Source organism: Physeter macrocephalus, chromosome 15 (genome assembly GCF_002837175.3).
Source record: "Physeter macrocephalus isolate SW-GA chromosome 15, ASM283717v5, whole genome shotgun sequence".
NCBI lineage: Eukaryota > Metazoa > Chordata > Mammalia > Artiodactyla > Physeteridae > Physeter > Physeter macrocephalus.
This window is the reverse complement of record NC_041228.1, coordinates 22,673,556-22,695,710: the sequence shown is the minus strand read 5'-3', so window position 1 is coordinate 22,695,710 and position 22,155 is coordinate 22,673,556. Positions and strand designations below refer to the sequence as shown.

Genomic DNA, 22,155 nt, shown 5'->3' with positions numbered 1-22,155 from the left:
CAAATAGTTAATAGGCTAATATCCTAAAAAAATCTTAAATACCCATTTATTGCCTTGTTTACATTTTACCTTGTTTAACATTTTTTCTTCATGGTAGAAAACAAAACTTTGGAGCAATGTAAGGTAAAATACCAGCATATCTGATTCTGAAAATGGAAAAGAACTTAAGACACTCTAAGAGTTAGATATAGCCCATGAAAACCTAAAATTTAAGAAACTTGAAAGTCACTGTGAATGAAAGTAATTAATTAATTTGTTGCTATTGGTTTTCCAAATGGATTTCAATTCATTGTAATGCCATTGGCAAAATAATTGCTTACTCATTAAAGATTCATAGCTTAAAAACTAATTTTGTTTACAAGTCTTGGAAGTTTTAAAATTTAACTTTTCTTTTTTAATCAATTCATATTTGAGGAGAGCTGGCAGTTCACTATATTTCCCAAAGTTCCAATTGGTGATATTTCTAAGATAGCTCCCCATTTATCTAGTTTTTGAGCCTTACTTCAAACAGGATCAACACCCCCAGAATCACACTGGGCTGAAAGAATTGTGTAATTTTCTTACCCCTAATAATGGGTTTGTATAATGACAAAGTTAAATGAGAAAGCAAGTGAGATGATAAAACTATAACCCCCAAAGACTACTGGACTGCTGATTTAGTGATCTTTTAAGTAGAACTGCCTGCCTGGCTGAATTTTTGAATTGTGAACAGGTGTTTAGGTGTGCAGAGTTCTCATTGATTTTAATGGAGTTACACTATGAAATCCCTATACACTACTTCAATTATTTCCCTTATGTAGAGCAGAATCAAATTCAGACCACTGAAGTTATCCACGTGTCTCTGAAGCTAGGATTTTGTCAGCATATTGAGTTATAATAAATGGATATCCATGCCTTTTCTGTATACCAGCAGAGTAAGTAAAAATTGTGCAAAAATGTGGCCAATCATATAGAGATATTTTAAAAACTGTTACATATGTAATATGGAATTATGCATGAAATACATATGTAATATATAATTCAATAACACACTAGTGAGCTCTTGTCAGACATTAGCTACCCATTAATAACTGGATTTTTTAAAATATCAGAAAGGTATTGAGCAGGAAGGGACCGCTCTCTCTCTTGTGTTTACATCAGTGCCTAATATATATCTTCAGTGCCTCAAACAGTGACCTACACATAGTAGGAGTTCAATAAATAATTGATAAGTGAGTGAACCGCAAATCCCTAAATATAAACACCTGCTCAAATTTATGATCAGACTGCAGATTTTAAAAAAGTTCCTTTTCTAAATATTAATATCTTAGTTTATACAGTATGTAAAACCACACAGACACAGACACACAGACACACAGACACACAGACACAATCAAACCATAGCAGATATAAAGCATAATTATCTTGTTGGAAGTTCAGTGAGAAGCTCACTATCTGATTATCCTATCTGATTAAAATTGCTGTTTGAACCTTAACTTCAAGTTTCTCTGGAGTTAAAACCAAAAATCAGGTTATTTTTTTCTGTACAACCTTATGGTTTATAAAATTTCTACATTATAGATATTTTTCTCTTTATATTGATATTACATTCATATAATATATGCACTAGAAATTATATTTACTGGGGCAAAAACATTATTGTAGAGCAGAATTTTGCTACTAGATTGTAGGGACATTACGTGGTGGAGGAATCATAAAAGGAGCCAGTCATGTGATCTAGGAACGAGCTGTTTTTAAGAGTTAAGCCTTTGTAACCAAGACAAGCCTTACAACCAACACCATGATATTCCCGTTCTACAAGCCTCAAAATTGCTTTTATTCAAAGAAAGGTCTAAGAAGCAGTTTGGACCACTTAACCTCTCTACCACTTCTCCCGCCCCCCATGCACTTGGCTGAAATCCTTTGTAAGATGCATTCATTCAAGCAATGAACAGGTGTTCATTGATCACCTATTATATTCTAAGCCCTGAGCACACACATATGAGTAAGAGACAGTGCCTGATATAAATGAGTTTATTTTGTAGTTGAAACCAAATTATGTAACAAATAATTAAATTATGGCCAAATAAGCATAGCTACAGGAATATTTACAAGGCCCTTCAATAGGAGAGCGGTTTATAGTTTTGCCAGAGAACTTTAAGGAAGGTTTCATAGTCTCACAAACATAAGGGCTGAACAAGCAATCCTGGCAGAATTCTCTCTAAATGCTATAAAATAAAATGAAAAATCTGGCAATTAGAGGTAGTAACAGATCACACAAATATTGTTTATTAAGAACTCTTTATGTTCCAGGTACTGTGCTAAATGCTTTATACGTATTAACGATAAACAGATGAGACAGATAAATACTTACATACATAGGTAGATACATAGGTGATTGGTAGAGATAGATAGACCATCAATTCCATCTTTTGTTAAGGCAATGAATAGTTTGCATTATAATTATTTGTTTACTCAGATGCCTTCCCTCTAAAGACCATGAATCCCCTCACGGACACTGTCTTATTCATCTATGTGTCCCCAGCAACACCTAAGGTTCCTTCCTCATGGTAGGCATTCCATAAAAGTTTCTTGAACTAATGAACACCTGACCAACTATCTTTGTGGTACCTCTCAAGTCAATTAATATTCCTATGCCTCAGATTTTTTCAATCTGGTTGGTCTCTAAGGGCCTTTTGAGGGAAAAAATATTATGAAGTTTTCCTTCTAAGTCCATATTGAGTAACTGATTTCTATAAACCTCAGTTATGTGGGTAAAAAAAAGAATATTATTGTTCCAGGCTATAAGTAAAAGCTGCTCATACAAACGTTATTCTTGAACTCATCAGTGCCAGGTTCAAGATGTTCATTGATTGTCTACAAGTCCAAGTTTATGTTCCTTAATTTCTTTTAAAATTAGGAATGAGTTTGAACAAATATAAAAATAATGTAATGAAAACATAATCTAAAGATTCTAACCTTAAAGCACACAAACAATATGCATTCAAGCAAACAAAGCGAACCCACACTATCAATGGAGTAGAAGTCTCCTGTTTACCTGTTTCCAATACTTTCCTTCTTTCTCCTTTCCAAGGGATAACGGCAATCCTAAATTTGATGTGTATCTTTCTCTTCCCCAAAGAGCAAAGCTGACAGCCAGAAGTAAATAAAATTCATAATGAGGGTACCCTGAAGAAATATCTCATTCTCAAAGTTTCAACAATGCCGTGGGTCATCACAAATGGCCCCCAAGGAACAAGGCAGTTCCCAAGCAACTCCAGTACCCACAGAGGACAAAAAAGATCTCTGCAGACAATCGAGCAGCTGCCTGAGTAGAAAAATCACTGTGCCCGGTCACTGCTCCTTCATACGATGACTTAAACCAATAGACTGGGAATGAACAAGGTAGCAAGGGGCAGTATAATGCAGTGGTCACAGCTGGGGCTTGGAGTCACTGCTGCTGTTTTGTGACCTTGGGCAAGTTACTTAACCCCCCCCCACCCCCGTACAGCAGTCATCTCCTTTATAGGATGGAGATGACGATGGTGTCTACCTCATAGAGCTGTTCAGCTTAACTGAATTACTGCATGTAAGATGCTTACAAGAGTACCTGGCACACAGTGAGTTCACAGAAAATGTTAACTGTTATTAAATCCTAAGTTCACAAGCAAAATTTTACAAAGGGAAGAGTTATTTCCTTTTCATCATCCGCAGAAGTCTCTCAGAGGCAGGCATGCACTTCCTCGAAAAACAACACACACTTTTGGAGCCTAGAGGTCGATACCTGCAGCGGAAGATGACAGAGTCAGGCTCTCCTGCCTCTAGTCTTTGTTCATTCATCCGATGCCCTTCCTGAGCACTAATGAAACATCATTCTGCAAAAACGTAGGCATGGGCGATACAGCGTGATGAACCAGACAGAAACCAGACCGCCCCAAAGTCATGCACTAAACACACAATTGCACCCACATTTGACTAAATGTAGGACCCTTCATTTGCTACCCCAAAATGTTCACCCACTTTGAACCTCAACTTTTTCATCCGTAAAATAAGGTAACACCTGTTCTCTCTTCTTCATCTTGCTGTGAGCTGAAATAAAATCACTTCTATAACCAAACTCCGTGCAAGCTGAAACACCATCCGAACCAAAGAGTTCATGACATTGACTTTGGCTTGGCTGCTGAGATGTGTTCCCTTAGACCTATTCACAAGTCTATTCAAGCAGGGCATGAATCGTGGAAACCACGTGCCACAAAGCTTAGATAGAAACCTACCTGACAACCGCTATTTCCCTCACGTGGACTGAACATAAGCTAAAAACAACGGCCGGATATAATAATGAAATTTAGTATAACGAACTCGAACACCGAGGAAAAGACATGTTCATTCTGTTCTAAGAAACTTAACTATTTTATCTTCGGAGGGAGAGTGAAGAGAAAAGTAATGTGTTTTACCACACTCCTCATAAATTCTAGGTTCCTAGACACAACAATGGCAGAATTCACGTAAATACTCCTAACCTTAGAGGTCATATCTGGGGACCCCACGGAGTGGTGCGAGGGAGTCTGGCCAGCTGCTGACCACACTCAGTGTATGAACCCAAATACCCATCCTCAGGCTGGCCAACCTGCAAAACCCTCATTATAGGAACACTCCCAGCTTTGCTAAAGGAACGGGCTACAGTGTTTCATTGATTTCAGGCTATCAATTATTCAAAACAATTTAATTTTAAGTCAACCTTAAATTTTAAAACAGCTTTATAAATTAGCATTGTAAAAAGGGAACATTCCCCAGCTTGAGTATTAAATTTCAGTTTTCCTTATTTCAGAAGAAGTAGCTTCCCTTCATAGAAGTGTACTGTTAATGATTGCTTACAAAGTACACGTTGCAGATTTTGTTCCAAAGCTAATATCTTACTAAAATATATAATATAACAAAATATAATGGTCAAATCAATTATATCCATCTTTCTCGAAATTAGTTCATAGCTTGATTTTAAGTACCTCTCTCCCCAATTTGGCATTTTAAATATTGAAATTGTTTGCACATGCTCAATACTTTGCCTCCTTACTGCCATGTATTTAGCGCCTGACAGCTGTTTATTATGGAAAGCAAACTAACCAAATAGATGTCCTGATATATTTTTGTACTTCAGAGTCAATTAAGTCATTAATTTTCAATTAAAAAAACAGTAAACGGCCTAGTACTAGAGCATGGAATTTCCTATTTTTATATAAACTTCTTGCTTTTTTTTTCATTACACCACCAGATTATATTATCCAAATGCTTTGTCCACTCTGGCAATCAATTTAACTATAGTGATATTACTTCCCGGTTTCAACCCTGTGTAAAAGGCTACGGTATTGGGTCAAAAATTCTGTAACCTGCATATCATTGATTATTCCTAGATGGAATTTAGTAGAAAAATTCAAAAATTATAATGAAGGATTTACGTTAGAGCTGCAATATAATTGCACACAAACTATTAGGAACCCATTTGAACTCTGATGGAGTAGTTCATTATTTGTGCTTGTCTGGCAAGAGCACAGTATTCTCAGTAATATTTTATATGATATAAAAGGTTAGGTTTGAAAAATTAGCATTACAAATGTCACATTGACTTCCAGCAGGAAATGTGCAACAATATGTGACAATACTGAATAAAATGTTGAAACATGTTTTCCTTTTGTTTTACTTTACTCATTTTTGTAATACAACACTGGTTACTGGAAAATGCCTTACAGCTTTATTCAAAACACATGTTCAAAGATTTGAATGAAAAAACTTTGACTCTCTCTGGAACATCTAACCGATATATCATTTGTGTGCTTTAAATTTTTTCTTACTGTCAGGAACACTTTTATGTCTTTAAGATTTATTTAAACTAGTTTATTATATAATGAAGCTTGTCAGATCATAGGAACAAAGTCAAACAAGATGTGCTATATCAAAGTATAACGTTTAACATATAGATTTAAGTATACATATCAAGTACAATGCAATCAAGCAAAGTTTAATCTGAAAATGCAAATGTTTCAGATTATTAAAGCCACATCTGTCCTTTGAAGCACAATTTAGACTGTTTATCAAAAAGCTATGTGTAATTATTCTCTCCCACCCTAGACTCTGTAACAACAGATTTCTTTTCTTAAGAACTTTTCAATTTCACTTCAGAGTTGGGGTTTTAAAGACCTAACCACCAAAGAATATAAGATCACAAATGGAAAATTAAAAATCTTTACAATGTGTCCTATTATAATTGCTATGTTTTGTTGGTAAATCAGGGTAATATTTCAAAAGGCATTTCTGGAGGGCTTAAGAAAAATTCTAAATGCTTTTGGAAACCAATTCAACACAGTTCCAGGCATCAAAAATGCATGCTTAAACACATTATTAAGATTTTTCAATATAAATTTTTATAATACTTTGGCTTTCTCTGCCTTGGCCAACAGAAATCATCAAAAGTAGCAGTTCAGCTAGTTAGAATTCTGAAGCACTAAGTCCCTGATATTCTCAAATATTAAATTTATACAAAAAATAAATCTTTGCATATTCTGTTATATACATCCATTCACCATATATATAAAATATATACTTTATATATTATATATAAAATTATTATATTTATATATATTTTAAATATTTACATTTTATATATATGTATATACAAAATAGAAAAGATACATAAATTTTTTTTTTTTTTTTTTTTTTTGCGGTACGCGGGACTCTCACTGTTGTGGCCTCTCCCGCTGCGGAGCACAGGCTCCAGACGCGCAGGCTCAGCGTCCACGGCTCACGGGCCCAGCCGCTCCGCGGCATGCGGGATCTTCCCAGCCTGGGGCACGAACCCGTGTTCCCTGCATCGGCAGGCGGACTCTCAACCACTGCGCCACCAGGGAAGCCCCCTCAGTAATATTCTTAACCCTAAATTGTGAGAATGAATTGAGTTGTTGTAATATTCTAGAACAGATCTAATTTCTGTGCAAAGGTATGATCTGTTATTGCACACATAAGAACTGGGAATGACACAGAAGATTTGGGCTCTCATTTACAAAATCTACTTAAAGATGAGGGCTCATTTTATCTGAGATTATAAGGGCTCACATATACTATATTCTTATTATAAAAAAGCAACAATTGACAAAATTAATTGGAATCTCTGATACCTATTATAGTGAATTTAAAAATTAAATATGTATTTTAAAACTGAAAAAAATCACTGAGCCATTTACTTCACTCAAGGGTGGAGATTCAGAGCTTGTGACTTTAGATCATTAAGGCTACCTCTAATGAAGTAGGTAGTTACAATCACATAGCACAAACTCCGCTTGTACATTCAAATTCAATCCAGAACTCACAAACTGTTAAACCCATAAACTCTCTATACATTACCTCCTCAATATTTTAGTTTTAATTTATAAATTATAATCTGGCTTCAGTAATTAAAAGCGGACAAAGAGAAAATAGTAGCTAAAGGCACTTCTGCTTGACTTTTTAAACTTTTTAAAAATGAATTTACTAGTACCTGTGTGACTCCACAGACACAGCAAACAAACACCAGATAGTGCTCATTTAATTTTATTTTTTAAGACAATGGTGTCAGTAGTTTGATTGAAAGGGGAAAGGGAAACATCACTCTGTAACATCATAAACTCCATCATAATATATTCGCAAAAGGAAACTGTCGACAAATGTATTATAAGCAAGCGCTTTTTTTCCTTTCCATAAATGTTTGAGAGTTTGAGAATTTTTCTGAAACCTTAATGCAAACTCTTCAACAAAGTGATGAAGGGTTTCTAATGAAACAATCTAGTTTCAACATGAGAAACAATTAGTATGCCGAAGAGCTTATGCTCTAGGAAACATCTGAAATCACAAAACTCTTCTTGACAGATACTGGCTGGGGATCTAGCTTTGCTCAGATAGAACGGTCAGGGTAAAGAAGGAGCAGGATGAAAGCTAGGAGGAGGGGAAGAGGGCCGAAGGAACAGGCATTTTAGTAGGACTGCTCTTTTTCTTTCCCTCCCATTTCACAAATGCCCAGAGGCATTTCTGCAGTGGAACATCTTTGCAAATTCTAAAAATAAAGTAATAAAGGTTGATTCCTCATCTTTCACAGTATTTGGACAGATTCTTCCCACTTTAATTTCCTTTTTTGTAATGGTAGTATGATTTGCATTATGTTACATTGCTTCATTTTACCATAAAAAAGTTCATCTCTAGAGAACTGCTCTGAAATTATGCACCACTTTAATAGACCTCCCCTTAGAATTGAATAAAAATAATTTTCTCAGTGTAATCGTATACTGTAATGGTTAGTAAGATCTCACCATAGACCTGTATTTGAAGCCAGGTTTGAATTTTCTGAAATTTTGAATCATATTCCCATATTAGGTTCTTATTTCTCCCCAAAATCATTTACATAAAGGAAATGACCACAACGAATTTACTGAAAATTTGGAGCAGTTACAACACAAAAAAATCACATTTGACGTTACCTGATTCCCTCATATAGAGTGGTAGCGCCCTTTTTCTTCCCCCCATCTTTAAAAATATAAAAAGAAGCTCTGGCACGTGGAAGGCAAAGTGACAAGCACAACAGTGACGGTAAAACCTGCTGTGTCACAAAAACTGGTCCAGAAATGCTGCCTTGCTAGGAAATCAGTAGTACAGAGATGTGAATGGTGGAACCTCTTGACAAAAAGGAATTTGGCCTTTAGTTAAGAAAAAAATATATATATTCCTAATTTGCTCTTTACATACAAATAAAACCCTCTAAACTCTTTTTTAATTATCTGAATTGATATATGTGTATCCGAGAGCCAAGACAGAGAGTAAGAGACATGAAAAAAAACAAAAACAAAAAAAACGAGGAGGGATAAGTTAGATGTACAGCGTTGAAAATGATGTTAACAGATATGAAATGGGATGGATCGCTGGCACCTTATAAAGTCACTCCGGGAAATGAGACCAAAGTTCAACAGGATAAGACACCAGACTTACACATAAAATTCCTTATCACTGCACTTACCTCGCTGTGTAAATAACCCTGTGCTTGGAGCACACCTAAACCTTCTCTGCTACCTAAGCGAGAAGTGTCATCATTTTTCTCCAGGCTGATCATAACTGAACTTCTTCCTCTGACGCAGGAAAACCTTTGTAACCTTGGGTGCAACAGAAATGGTATCCAACTGTGGTCCTGCTGTACCATGAATAACCCAGCCATCCTCCTCCATGGCTGACACTCTAGAATTTTCTCACCTATAGAAATGGCCCATGAAGATTCTACTACTACTTGTCGTAGAACACTTTACTGATGAGAAGTGACACGCTAGACCTCTGTTTTTGTTTTCGAGTTTTACTTTCCAAAATACTCATGCCACAGTAATTTAGGTAACTGGAACTCATCAAGATCTATCTATATATTTTTTCAATTCATGTTTTTAAATAGTCAACTTTCCATTATCTTCAAAGGATCAGATGTGCTGCAGTTTATTTCTGACAAATCATCCGTTTTATTGTTTCTGACATTGTTACCGACTCTGCTTAATTAAACATTTATTCACATAAATGGGATATTTGCTTAATCCAATCCGGGATTTTAGGAGGGAGAAATGCTCTAGGAATAAAAATAATTTCCCTTGCACATAGGAACAAGCAAATAGTACATCTGCATGAGTGTAGACTCCCAGAATAAAGTGGCAGTAGCAATAAAATGGATTTCAAAGGGCAGGGTGGAAAAATTAGGCAGTGTTTCCAGCCTTACATGAGCCACGTATGAACTGTGTGGTTACAGTGTCTGAGTTATGGAGAATTTTCAGATTAGAAAGCCTCCAATGAACAATAAAAAACCCTTGCCGAAGCTAAATGGAAATGACTTTGTAAAAAAGCTTCATACTTCTCAACAGCACAAAAAAACGGAAGAGTAGAACAGAGAGGCTACGTTGCTAGCCCATCATTTTGAAAAGCTGAAGTAAAGTGCACGTATACCGATGTTTTCCCCCCGAAAGCATTCATGCACACAGGGAGCAACTGGAAACTGAAGAACTCATGATACACTTTGAAAACAGGATATACAGAGTCCATTACTTGCTTGCTTAAAAGTCATTAGACTTTAGTTAACGTATACACATACACGTGCACGCACAACCAAACAAAACTCCCAACTGACAAGATGAAACAGCGTGAAGTGGCCCAAGATTCTTATTCAGTTGCGTAACAGGCTCCTTGATCTGCAATATGCTTGGCAGCAATAGCAAGAACAGATATTGTGCAAGCTGCAAATTAACAAGAATGTCATTAACTGGTGGTAAGAAGACAGTGCCTGGTGTTGTCTTCAGTAAATTGGCTATTTGAGGAAAAATTTTTTTCTAGCTATGCCTTTGCCATAATGGCCAAATGAATATAGCCAGAATGATATTATCACTTCTCTTCCAAAGACTATCTATGGGTTATATATCAATGTACTCAGGATTAAAAAAAAATTAACCACTACACCACATCAGTGCTACCCCCTGGCTAGAGCTCTAGTCCAATTCCTTTGGAAACTTTGGGAAATATAAACCTCTCCATTCATTTTAGGAAAGGTTATTACTGAAACCAGATTGAGCATTTCCCTGTCCAGCCTTGTATGTGCTTTGGTCATTGACAGCTTGACTCTCTTTATAATTGGATGACAAGGACAGGGTTTTAAAGGATGACGTCTCTTTTTACTCTTTGCTTCTCAAGTGATGAGGAATATCAACTTCAAGAACTTTTCTCCTTATTCTTTTTTTAGCAGTATTATTAGGGCTTCTACTCAGAGACTGGAATGTTCTATGGATCAGCAATCTTAAATCACACTTGCTTTAAACACAATGTCCTTTCCAGTATTGGACTAAGACAGTGAAATGAGAAAAAATACCACACAACAATTAAAATAATTCTATGCAAGCTCTGATCACTACTCAAATTGGAAAATACGGAATTCTGTTTACTCATTCTTATGTTGCACTTACTTAAACATTTTAATGCACGCTTTTACATATCAAGAATATCATTATACATGTTGGCATACAATTCCACAAAAGATTGTTGTCTAACTATAGGCTTATCTATGAATGTTATGTGTATAATATGGACAGAATAACAAGTACTTGTATGTTATTATAGTCAGGCATTAGTTTGGTTAAAAAAAAACCAGTGCCTTTGTTTTGTCTGGTGAGTATAATTTTACCAAAGGCCAGCCATTTAAGATATTTTAACATTAACCACTGAAATGGAAGAATCTTTCTATTAAACATAATGATAGCAGTATATATCATTTAAGAAAGACAAAAGGTAAACAAATGTAACCAAATGGGTAATAGGCAGCTACCCAATTAAAGTTAATAACTAACATACCTATGACTCATATTCTCCATGCCAAATATGTGAAAATGCATTAGGTTTTATTAGTCTGCATCCTGGCGAAGTTCCTTTCATTTTATATTATAGATGATTTCATAGATAGTAAGCATTCCATTAGATGGAGCTGATCTTGAGCCAGTTTCTAACTTTTCAGAGTTTACTTCTGGGCATAGAATCTTTGCTTTAAATGTGGGCAGCAGTAGTCTCCATAACATAGGCTGTGCTCTTGTGATTGATGCAAAAGTCCCATAAAGACATGACTCACTTGTGCCAGGGTCAGAAAGCACTAGTGTTATTTGTTTGCGGAGAACAATACAATTTCATTGGGAGTCAGATCAATCAGAAGTTTTAACACATATCTATCCCACCCTCAGACCCCTAGGATATGTACTACACATCATTTTGCTTTTAGTTACTGTGGATCTTTCCTTCCATGTTTCTTCAGATATTTAAAAGAGGGGGAAAAAAGCAAAGCCTCCTTACTTAAAGCATTCAAGATGATACCTGACCTTTCACTTGTGTTGACCAAATGGTGTTATGCCTATTTCAATCACTGCCATCTATCATCCTTAATTAGCATCTACCCAATAAAACAGCTCACTTCTGAAGTATATTAATTACTGTTTTACGACTTTGGTTCCTATTATCCTTGCTGTACAGCAATGGCTATAAAAAGTGTGGCATTTCCCAGCACAAAGGGGCAGTATATGTTATGTGTGATTCATGTAAGTTACATTAATATTTAGAGAAGTGGTCTGAAATAAGCTATATGTTCTGACTTTGTGCTCTAAGGAGCTGTTTTGATTTTCAGCATTAGAAATATGCCTTTCTGAGACAGACAAGGAAGCAAAACTTTCTGCTATGGGAGTTTCAAAATCCCAAGTTATGAGTGGCAAATCCAACAATAAAGGAAGATGCCAGGTTTAGATGAAATATTCAGTTCTATAAATTGTGTAACCATAGTGTGCAGGGGATATTCCCTTTTGTGATACTTGTCCATAATTCAGAGAATTGATAGTCATTACACCGCTAGCTTTTAAATAAATCATTTTGAATTATTTTCATGATTTGGCCATATGGAGTCCGGTAAGTAACAGAATTTCCTGTGATATTTAGTGAAAATTGTTCACTATGGATTGACAAGAGTCTACTATTACAAGATCTTACTAAAATAACTTAGAACAATTCTGGTAGCCATGGTGAAATAAATATTACCCCCCCACCAGAAAAAAGAAAGAAAAGAAAAAATCAGTTGAAAAATTTTAAATTACTGAAACTTCTCAAAAGTAATTCACAAAACATACAGCTTATTTCCATCTTTGTATAATCATAATGATAGAAAGGACCTCAAAAGGTCTGTTTTTTGACTTTGTTTAGGACCATAAATAAATCCACTGAGTCAGGACAACATACTCTGGGATGGATGGATGGGAGGAAAGGATGAGGGGACGGATTCCTAGAGGGGGAGAATTCACAGCCCTCTGCAAAGCTCCTTCTAGCAATTGATACTATTCTAGAACTGGCTTGTGCATTTCTCTTTCTTACACTGTACTTTAAATCTTTCTCTTGTTCCATTATCAGTGAGAAGAGAGAATAGTTCTTTACTGTCCTCTTAGAACAGTGAAAAGTATCTATTTAGAAGTGGTTCATTAGTAAGCAGAAGTGAGTAATATAAGGTACAATGGTATTGCCAACTAAGCAGCATCTAAATTTCACTTATTAAAATATGAAGGGATACAAAGTATTTCTCTAATTTGTATATGGAAAGTCAAGGCAAATTTTCCATTTCAAACAAAGAAAATTTAAAGAAGTAAAAAAAAAAAAAAAAAAAACTATGGGAAAGGGAGTATTTTAAAAGGCATGCATATGGATTTAGTACTCCACTTAAAAGACGAGAGATAAAAATAGCAGACCATAATGTTGCAGGCCTCTCTGGTCACTACGAAAAAAGAAAAAAAGTAATGGCTCCCCAGTTTCAAAAAGAAATTAAAATTAATTGTAGAATGAACTTGCTTTCTTTCTGAACTAAAATATGGAAAACTAAAGACAATAACTTTTTACTGCAGAACTTTTTAAACTCCAAGTGCATAAAGCAGAGGATTAAGTGAAAAATCAGGTTCATAAAAAATGCATAAATGGTATTTAAAAGAGCACCATAACAAAAGCATTACTTTATGAACTCTTCTTGTCATAAAACACAAATTTAGTCATGTACTATTTATAAAGCAAGCATGAATTTGAATAACTTCTAGGGATGATGGCAAGTAATTTTACAAGTTTTTTATGGTTTCTGTTCATTATAAAGAAAACACACACATGTACGCGGGCACGCATTTCCTACTTCCTTCTCCTTTTCCTTCCTCATGAAACCTGGATCGCTTTATTTTTACAGTTAGTTGGTACCAATCTAAAATTCCCCTTGGAAACTATCATAACTGCATAAGCCCCTGTAAAGTACTGCACACACACAAAAAGCCTAATAAGGTCCAGGAAATTTGGAAAGAAAGCAGTTCAGTCTTAATAAATGACATGGTAATAGAGTGATTATTCAGGTCAATAGAGTACCTTTTTTAAAAAAAAGCAAATATTATTTCAAGATTCTGTTATTCCCAGTTTATATTTTGCCCCAGTCATACACTTTAGCAGTGCTATCTCAATAGTTATCATTTAATACCAGGACTGTACCTTATAAATAAGCACAATAAAAATACTCCACGGAATGCTTCGCACTGTCAATTACCATTCAATGTAGTCACCTATCCTACTCTTATGTGGAAGGAGCTTCACGTATACCACCTTTTCCACATTTACAATCTATGATATGCCCTAGCTTGTAGCCCAATAAACCTGAAGCAGGGAGAGTTTTAAAAAAGAAAAAAGAAAAAAAAAAGACACAACGTTGTAGATTTTTAATGATAATATACACTTTACCTCAAAGGGATCTTCAGAAAATACCTTTTTGTTTAGGCACAAGGCAATATGCATAAACTGTTGCAGCGGATTCAAAAGCAGCTCTAAAACAATTGTTGGCAATATTGAACTCAAGTTGGGACTAGTAATTAGCACAATAAACTTTCATAGAAGGAATTCTTTCCCTAGGAAGCATGGCAGGCTCCCACTACTGAAGTTTGGCCAATTAATCAACCTTCTATTGAACATATAGCCTGTGGTTCCTCTTTTGCTTCAGAGCATCTATTCTTGAAGCAAATCGTATTGTAACAAAAAAGTAACTCTAATTAAAAATGCAAGGAAGAGTGAGGGGGAAATTTCATTTTTGCCTAACCAGCAAGCAGCAGTTCTTGGTTTATATAGACTTTGCAAATCTAGGTCCTCAATATTTGCACAAAATTAGGAATTTTCATAAATGTTTGAGTTTCAAAAGGACCAACACGATCAAGCAAAACAAAGAACCATACAATACTGGGAGCTGCAGCTGATATGATGCCCTTGATTTCCATCCAAAGTCTTAACAGGGAATAAAAAATATTACCTTCTATTTCTGAAAATACCCTCGAAATAAGACTCAAAGACTGCTTACCACATGCTTACTTTTTCTCTAGCTAATAAATACATTGTAAATAAAATAATTCCTTCATATGCCTGCATTTTTCAAAAATAGAACAATTATAGCCATTATCAAAAACGTCACATCACAAAGTAACCTTAAGTTTTATAGACTCTGTTAAAGAAACACAGTAATATGTTGAAGTTGGTTAGAATAGTTTCTTCAGCATCTGTATCTTTTCCTAGGTTAAAAAAGTGAAATAACACTTGAATAGATTGAGAGAAATGTGTCACAGAAATATCAGGACACTATTTATCATTTCCAGATATGGATTTAGAAAAAAAATATTCATGTGGAAGAAAGCATAAAACTTGAAAGATTAATGCATTTATAATGAACAAATATGTTATAGAAGGAAAGTGACAAGAGCACTAAGGAATGTACCTTCTCAGCATAAAATAGAGATATGCCAACAGGTACCAATATCCTACTGTGCTTTTCCACTGGCTTATACATCATTAGCTCTGGACTAGTTGGGTTGCTTTTACATCTTGCAGAGGCCCTCAAGTGCCTAGAACTGCTCCTGTATTATCATCTTCTAGGGGAAGTTGTTAGACATCTCTCAACTACCAGCCCATGACTTCTTCCCAGCTGATTAGAAATTCTAACTAAAGACTGATCTGGAAGCTCTGCCACAGAGATGAATTTCTAACCACTCAACTCCAATATGTTTCAGTGTTGTAGATACATTGATGCTTCTCCAGCTTAGACCCACAATTTTGGAACCAAGTCATATCTTTTGAGCATAAAATAATCCACCATCACCTCCTTAGGCTCAGAGCTACATAGTAGTAAGTTCCATTAGAACATGGTCTCTTGTTTCCATCCCTGTATCTCTAGTTCCTATATCACAGAGCAAATATTCAAAAGGCAATAAGGTTTTACTATAAAGACTGTTTCTTCAACCTACACTTTTTTTCTCATTTAACATCATTTCAGGTCAATAAACCCAAAGCAGTCTACATTGCCCTTTTTCATGTGTGCGTAGGTATCCATGCTATGGTATCAATGGTATATTTAGCAAAGTCCACGCTATCACATGTTTCAATTGCTCCCAATCTTCCTCTCTCCTGTCTTTCCTTCCTCCTCTCTCTTCCCTTTTCTTTCTGTAATACAAACAATATGTGATGAGCATTCACATTTCATATTTCTTTTGACTAAATTACTAGAAGAAGTGGACCTGCAGAATTTCTAGCAAGCCATGCTGATTAAAATTCTGCTATGTATTGTCAAAAAGACATCCAAAAAGATATACAGTAAGGCCGCTACATAGGGACCTTCAAGTTGCAGACTTTCAAAGGTGCGAACGTGCGTTCCATCAGCGCCAGGTGTGAGAAACTGCAGCTTGCCCTCCATCCCCTATTGCTGACAATCCTTCAGCTCTACCATTTCCCACCTCCTCTCTCTCTTCCAGTCAGTAACCCTTCTCGCCTGTTCACTCGATGCCAGCCCCTGTATGCCAGCTGTTGTACTGTACTACTGTACTTTTCAAGGTACTGCGCTGTAAGATTAAAAATGTTTTCTTTATTTTTTGTGTTTGCTTTTTGTGTATTATTTGTGTGAAAAGTATTATAAACCTATTATAGTACTATATAGCCAATTGTGTTAATTGAGTACCTAGGCTAACTTTGTTGGACTTACAAACAAATTGGACTTACAAACATGCTCTTGGAACGGAACTTGTTCATATATGGGTGACTTACTGTACCAATTTATGTCATCAGAGTACTCACTAGCCCAAAATTATGCAATGTAATAGAAAAACAGACTTCCAGTCAGTAACCCTTCTCGCCTGTTCACTCGATGCCAGCCCCTGTATGCCAGCTGTTGTACTGTACTACTGTACTTTTCAAGGTACTGCGCTGTAAGATTAAAAATGTTTTCTTTATTTTTTGTGTTTGCTTTTTGTGTATTATTTGTGTGAAAAGTATTATAAACCTATTATAGTACTATATAGCCAATTGTGTTAATTGAGTACCTAGGCTAACTTTGTTGGACTTACAAACAAATTGGACTTACAAACATGCTCTTGGAACGGAACTTGTTCATATATGGGTGACTTACTGTACCAATTTATGTCATCACATCAAAGTACTCACTAGCCCAAACTTATGCAATGTAATAGAAAAACAGAATTTGATCTTTATTCAAATGTATATTCCTTTTACCAATAATGAGAATAAAACTGGTTTAATATGCTTAATTGGTCATCTGTATTTCTTCATTTTTTGAATTTCACTGGCTCAGTTTTAGTGCCATATATCCATTTTCCAAAAAATGTTTTGAACACATTATAAGTTGAATCTTAAACACTAGAAATATTACTAGTCCTTTCACATTGTTTGATTTCTATGTATTTGCAGGTGGAGCAGTGAGATTTTCTACATGAGCACAGAAGATGTGTTAAGAAATTCTACTCTAAAAATGTAATTCAGCTAACTTTCAATAAACAGTTTTTGAACATATACTATGTACAAGGCCCTAGTGTTTGGGAGATAAAATAATAAATCAGGCACAATTTTCTGACTTGAGTTTATCTTTTCAAGTTACGTAAGAAGACAGTTTTTAAAAATTTAGGATACTTCACAGAATTAAGAGACTTACTACTTAAAATAATAAATACCCATCGATTCAACAAACACTAATTGAGCACTTACCCAAGATTATGGATGAATTAAATGTTGATTTTCCATAATTTTTGGTCTGGTGTAAGAGGCACAATGGGACAGATTATCACTAATTCAGGTGAGAAAATATTAAGTGAGTTAAAGATTCCTTTGAGTTGGAAAAGCTCTCTAGAGGAAGAAGTATCTGGCCTGGATCTGTTTGACACAAAAAATACAAAGTGGTCTGTAGGGCGAAAAAAATTAAATCAAGAAAAAATTTCTCCTTTCCCTGTGAAATGTTTATTTATGATCTAATCCTAAGAATGCAGATAATCAGTACTAAAAAAAAACACACACGCACAAAACCTAAGACTTCTGTAAATTTCTTGAAGAATTTGATCTTTGCTAAAATCTTATCCCTAATATACCACTTTTATATGCATTTCTCTATATTTAATGGCATCACAAACCATTGACAGCCAGGATATCAATATATATATTAAAGGAATAAATAAGTAGCAAAGAGAAGATTTTTTTTTTGTGGTACGCGGGCCTCCCACCGTTGTGGCCTCTCCCGTTGCGGAGCACAGGCTCCGGACGCGCAGGCTCAGCGGCCATGGCTCACGGGCCCAGCCGCTCCGCGGCATGTGGGATCCTCCCGGACCGGGGCACGAACCCGCGTCCCCTACATCGGCAGGCGGACTCTCAACCACTGCGCCACCAGGGAAGCCCGAGAAGCTTTTATATTAACAAGCAGTAAACTTGTCACAGATTTTGCATTTAATAAATAATTGAAGCCATTAAAATTAGCAATGAAAACATGACATAAACTCTAAATATACTTCTTAGAAGAGTCCCCCAAAGCAACTGATCACAGCATCAGAGAGTCCTCAAAATCGTGTTGTGGGCAGACAGGACTAGATAACTTTGCAGTGCTCAGAGCCAGTGATGGTATTCATTCCCCAAAGAAGCGGAGGCTAAAAACAGCTGAGAGAGGTGGAAGAGAGCAGGGTGATAGGGATATAGTTTTATTCATATCTATCTACTCAAATTTCATAGCATTTGCTTCAATTTGCTTTATATAGATGATGCAGTTTAAACGTGTTCAGGGATTTTCTTTTGCTCAGACTGAAGATGAACATGAAAGTCAGATCACCAGGAACACAAATCCTGATTCCATTTAGAAGCATGTGATCTTAGGAAATTCACTTTTCCCTCTGAGCTGCTCTGCCTAATCTATAGCTTTTAAAAGGAAGATTAAATGAAATACTATACAAAACACTTAGCAGAGCACTCAGCATAAAGGGAGCACTCAATAAGTGGGAGCTATTATTATCAGGATGTTTAAACATAAGAGCTCAACATGAAATTGGCTGAGTATCTCTATTCTTTTATAGAGTTTAGAGGGGGAAATGTCAGTTCATAGATTATATTCTGAGAGTGGCTAATTTCAATATGAAGGATCAACGTTTATAAAGCATGGGAAACCTGATGTCTTCTAGGTATGTTGAGTTTTTCTCTGGGGAGAGATTTATTTTATTTCCTTCCTTTTGATTCATTTTTTTCCTTTATTCTACTTAATTCTTTCAAAGATCAGAAATCTATCTGGAACATTCCATCAAATTGGGAAACAATCTATCTTAATGCATAACTTCTCATTGTAAGATGAATGCATGTAAAGGATGTATATATTATGCTCAGAAACAATCTCCACATAGATATATATCTATTTTTAAAAATTCCTTTCATTAATAAGTTTTAAAATAGAAACCTTCTTTGAAAAGACTCCTTTCTATAGATGATAATACTTGTATGTGATGAACCTCCTCGGAAGTGCCAATTTAGCATAATTAGTTAACAGGACTTGCTGCTGTGTAATTTTTTCATGCTAATGATTTGATTCAATAAGAACACTAAATTTATGTGCATTTCAGCCATTAAGATAAGTAGACAGAATTATTAACATTGGTTAGAAAAATGGTTTACTACAAAATATTTTTAAGTATTTTAGATTAAAATAAATATCAAATGCTATGCTCCTTTTTACCATCATAAAGAGAAATATTAGGTTAGGTTTATCATTTGCAATGTGTTGATATTTGCTTTTTCTTATTTGCTGTTGATATTGTTCTAAGTATCATCCCCTTCCCCAAGTATCAAGAGATAGAACAGATTCAGAAAAAGGTAACTATCTGGTAAATAAGATATATACAGGTTTGACTTGTTTGCCCATGTTTAGATCAGAAAGTTCAGGTTTATAAATATCTCTTCAAAAGGCCAGTTGCTGCTAAGAATTAATGAAACAAATTAAGAAGCAAAGTGTGCCCTAGCCACGTACTATTCATCCAACACATGGAGTTTAAATTTCAATTTGTCTCAAAACTTTTGTGCTGTAGCAAATGGAACTCATAGTGTTGTTTACCAGTCCCTCATTTTACCCCAAACAGTCCTTTGATCTTAACCAATCTCACCATTCTCCCACAAAAATTCCAACACTGAGTAATTATTTTACTTATTTGCCCTTAACAATCACAAGGGTGGGAAAACATGCTGGAAGTGAAACGATATTGTTTCATAACTTAAGCATTAAAGCGCCCCTTCTAACTGTACCGATCATTCCAAAAACTAGGGCATAAAAACTATTATGAGAGCTCGATTCATGCCAAAATCTGAGCAACTACTTTCACTGTTTAAGGAACCTCCTGTCGGGCTCATCACAAATAAAGAGGATCACTATTTGCAGAACAGAAATTGACTATGTTTAGAACTGCATTCAGGAACACAGTGGAAACCCGAATACGTATATCTGCTGACAAAGTGATTTTTTTCCCTCCTTCTGAGTTTTTCTTAAATGTTTTGGTTCAGCTCAAATATCAAACTTTTCCCTTAAGGCTCCAATTAAGAAAAATTCTACGGAGTACCACTTCAGATGAGATGCTACAAAAGGCACTATGACGAAGTCACAGATGAAAGATGGTCCTTGGGAAATTTCAGTACGATTAGGAAGAAAGTATAATGATACAAATAAACAGTACAGGTCAGGATAGGACAGTGTTTTTCACGTCTCATAAAATTCTAAGGGAAGGACAGAGGAGGTAAAGAATCCTTAGGGTAAAGATTAAGCATAAATAAGGGGCTCAGTCAGGACCCCAAACTGATAAATTTCACTGGGCCATTCCCAAATCAGGTCGTTAGCTTTGCTGTTTGATAACAGCTTTAAACGAAAACTAACCATTCAATGGGGATTAAAAAAACACATGATTTCAAATAGGGTAACATATAAATGTCTGGACATTTTTAGTCCTAGCTTGCCACATTTTGGTTATGCATAAGATGAAACTTAGCCTATATATGAAAACTAATTCCACTGAATCATAATTGAATGTGCAGGTCAATTCTGACTTTGCAAAACCTTACAGTAATAAATAAAGAATTAATTTTGCACTTTACCAAGCAGTTTTCCTTGCTTCAATTACTAAGAACATCTAAAATATTTAAGGCAAGAAACAATGCGTTAAATCATGAATAATAGCAATATCTTCTCTTGCAAACATCGCATTACTAGGAGAGCACACCCACCTCCCAACTTTCAAGTCAAAACTGAATAAACATGGGTCTTTTAGTATCAATTTAATTTAATAGAAGGAAGTCCCTAAGGCAAGGTAACTCCTATGAATTCTTTCTGGCTCCTCTCATCAAACATCAAACCTAGAGAGAGTATGAAAACAGCTTCGGTTGACCATCAACACAGTTCTAGCAGCAAAGGAAATAAGAATATAACTTTAACAGCCAGCCTCCATATCCTGTGGGCATTTCAGATAAAAGAACCCCACCTTAACTGCAACCGAAATGAATGGAAAGCCATGGCAAAACCCAGAAAGAAGACTGATGTAATTATTTCCATGTGATCAATATAACTTGTAATATAACTTACTATCTTCTGCATAAACAGCTGCAATTTGACATTTTTATGAGTATTATTTAACTGTTTTGAATCTTAAATGCATATACGTTGTTCTTCCATAGAAGTTGGTCATGCCCTCTTTGTGGGCAGAGGCCATGTCTTATGCAACCCAACACAGATTGTAACACAGAATAAACAGTAACTGTTTGCTAATGAATAAAGAGCTTACTATCAAAACAGATATGTAACCGTGACTTATGAAAAAGAGGAGGTAGGTGGAAAATGGTAAGTATTGGTGATTAGATTGTTCTAGACATCGTGCTAGGTACTCATGCCTTTTTATTTCATCCTAAGTATCCCATGATAAAGAGATAACTATCCCCATTTTACAGATGAAATATAAGCTCAGAGAGGTTAAGAAACTTGCCTAAGCTCACACAGCTAGTGAGCAGCAGAGTCAATATTCAAATTCTGGCCTGTCTAATTCCCAAACCTTTGTAGATATACTGCAGGTATATATGAAAAGGTACTACAAGACCAATCACAAGCACTGAAATTGAAACTGTGATTAAAAACCTTCCAACAAACAAAAGCCCAGGACCAGATGGCTTCACAGGCGAATTCTATCAAACATTTAGAGAAGAGCTAACACCTATCCTTCTCAAACTCTTACAAAATATAGCAGAGGGAGGAACACTCCCAAACTCATTCTA

General features: G+C 35.5%; 1 protein-coding gene across 7 annotated transcripts in view; it reads right to left on the bottom strand.

The window, feature by feature from the left end:
* The window catches only part of TRPS1 (transcriptional repressor GATA binding 1), a 250,648-nt gene that overhangs the window by 44,497 nt on the left and 183,996 nt on the right, over positions 1-22,155 (bottom strand). The window lies entirely within an intron of this gene.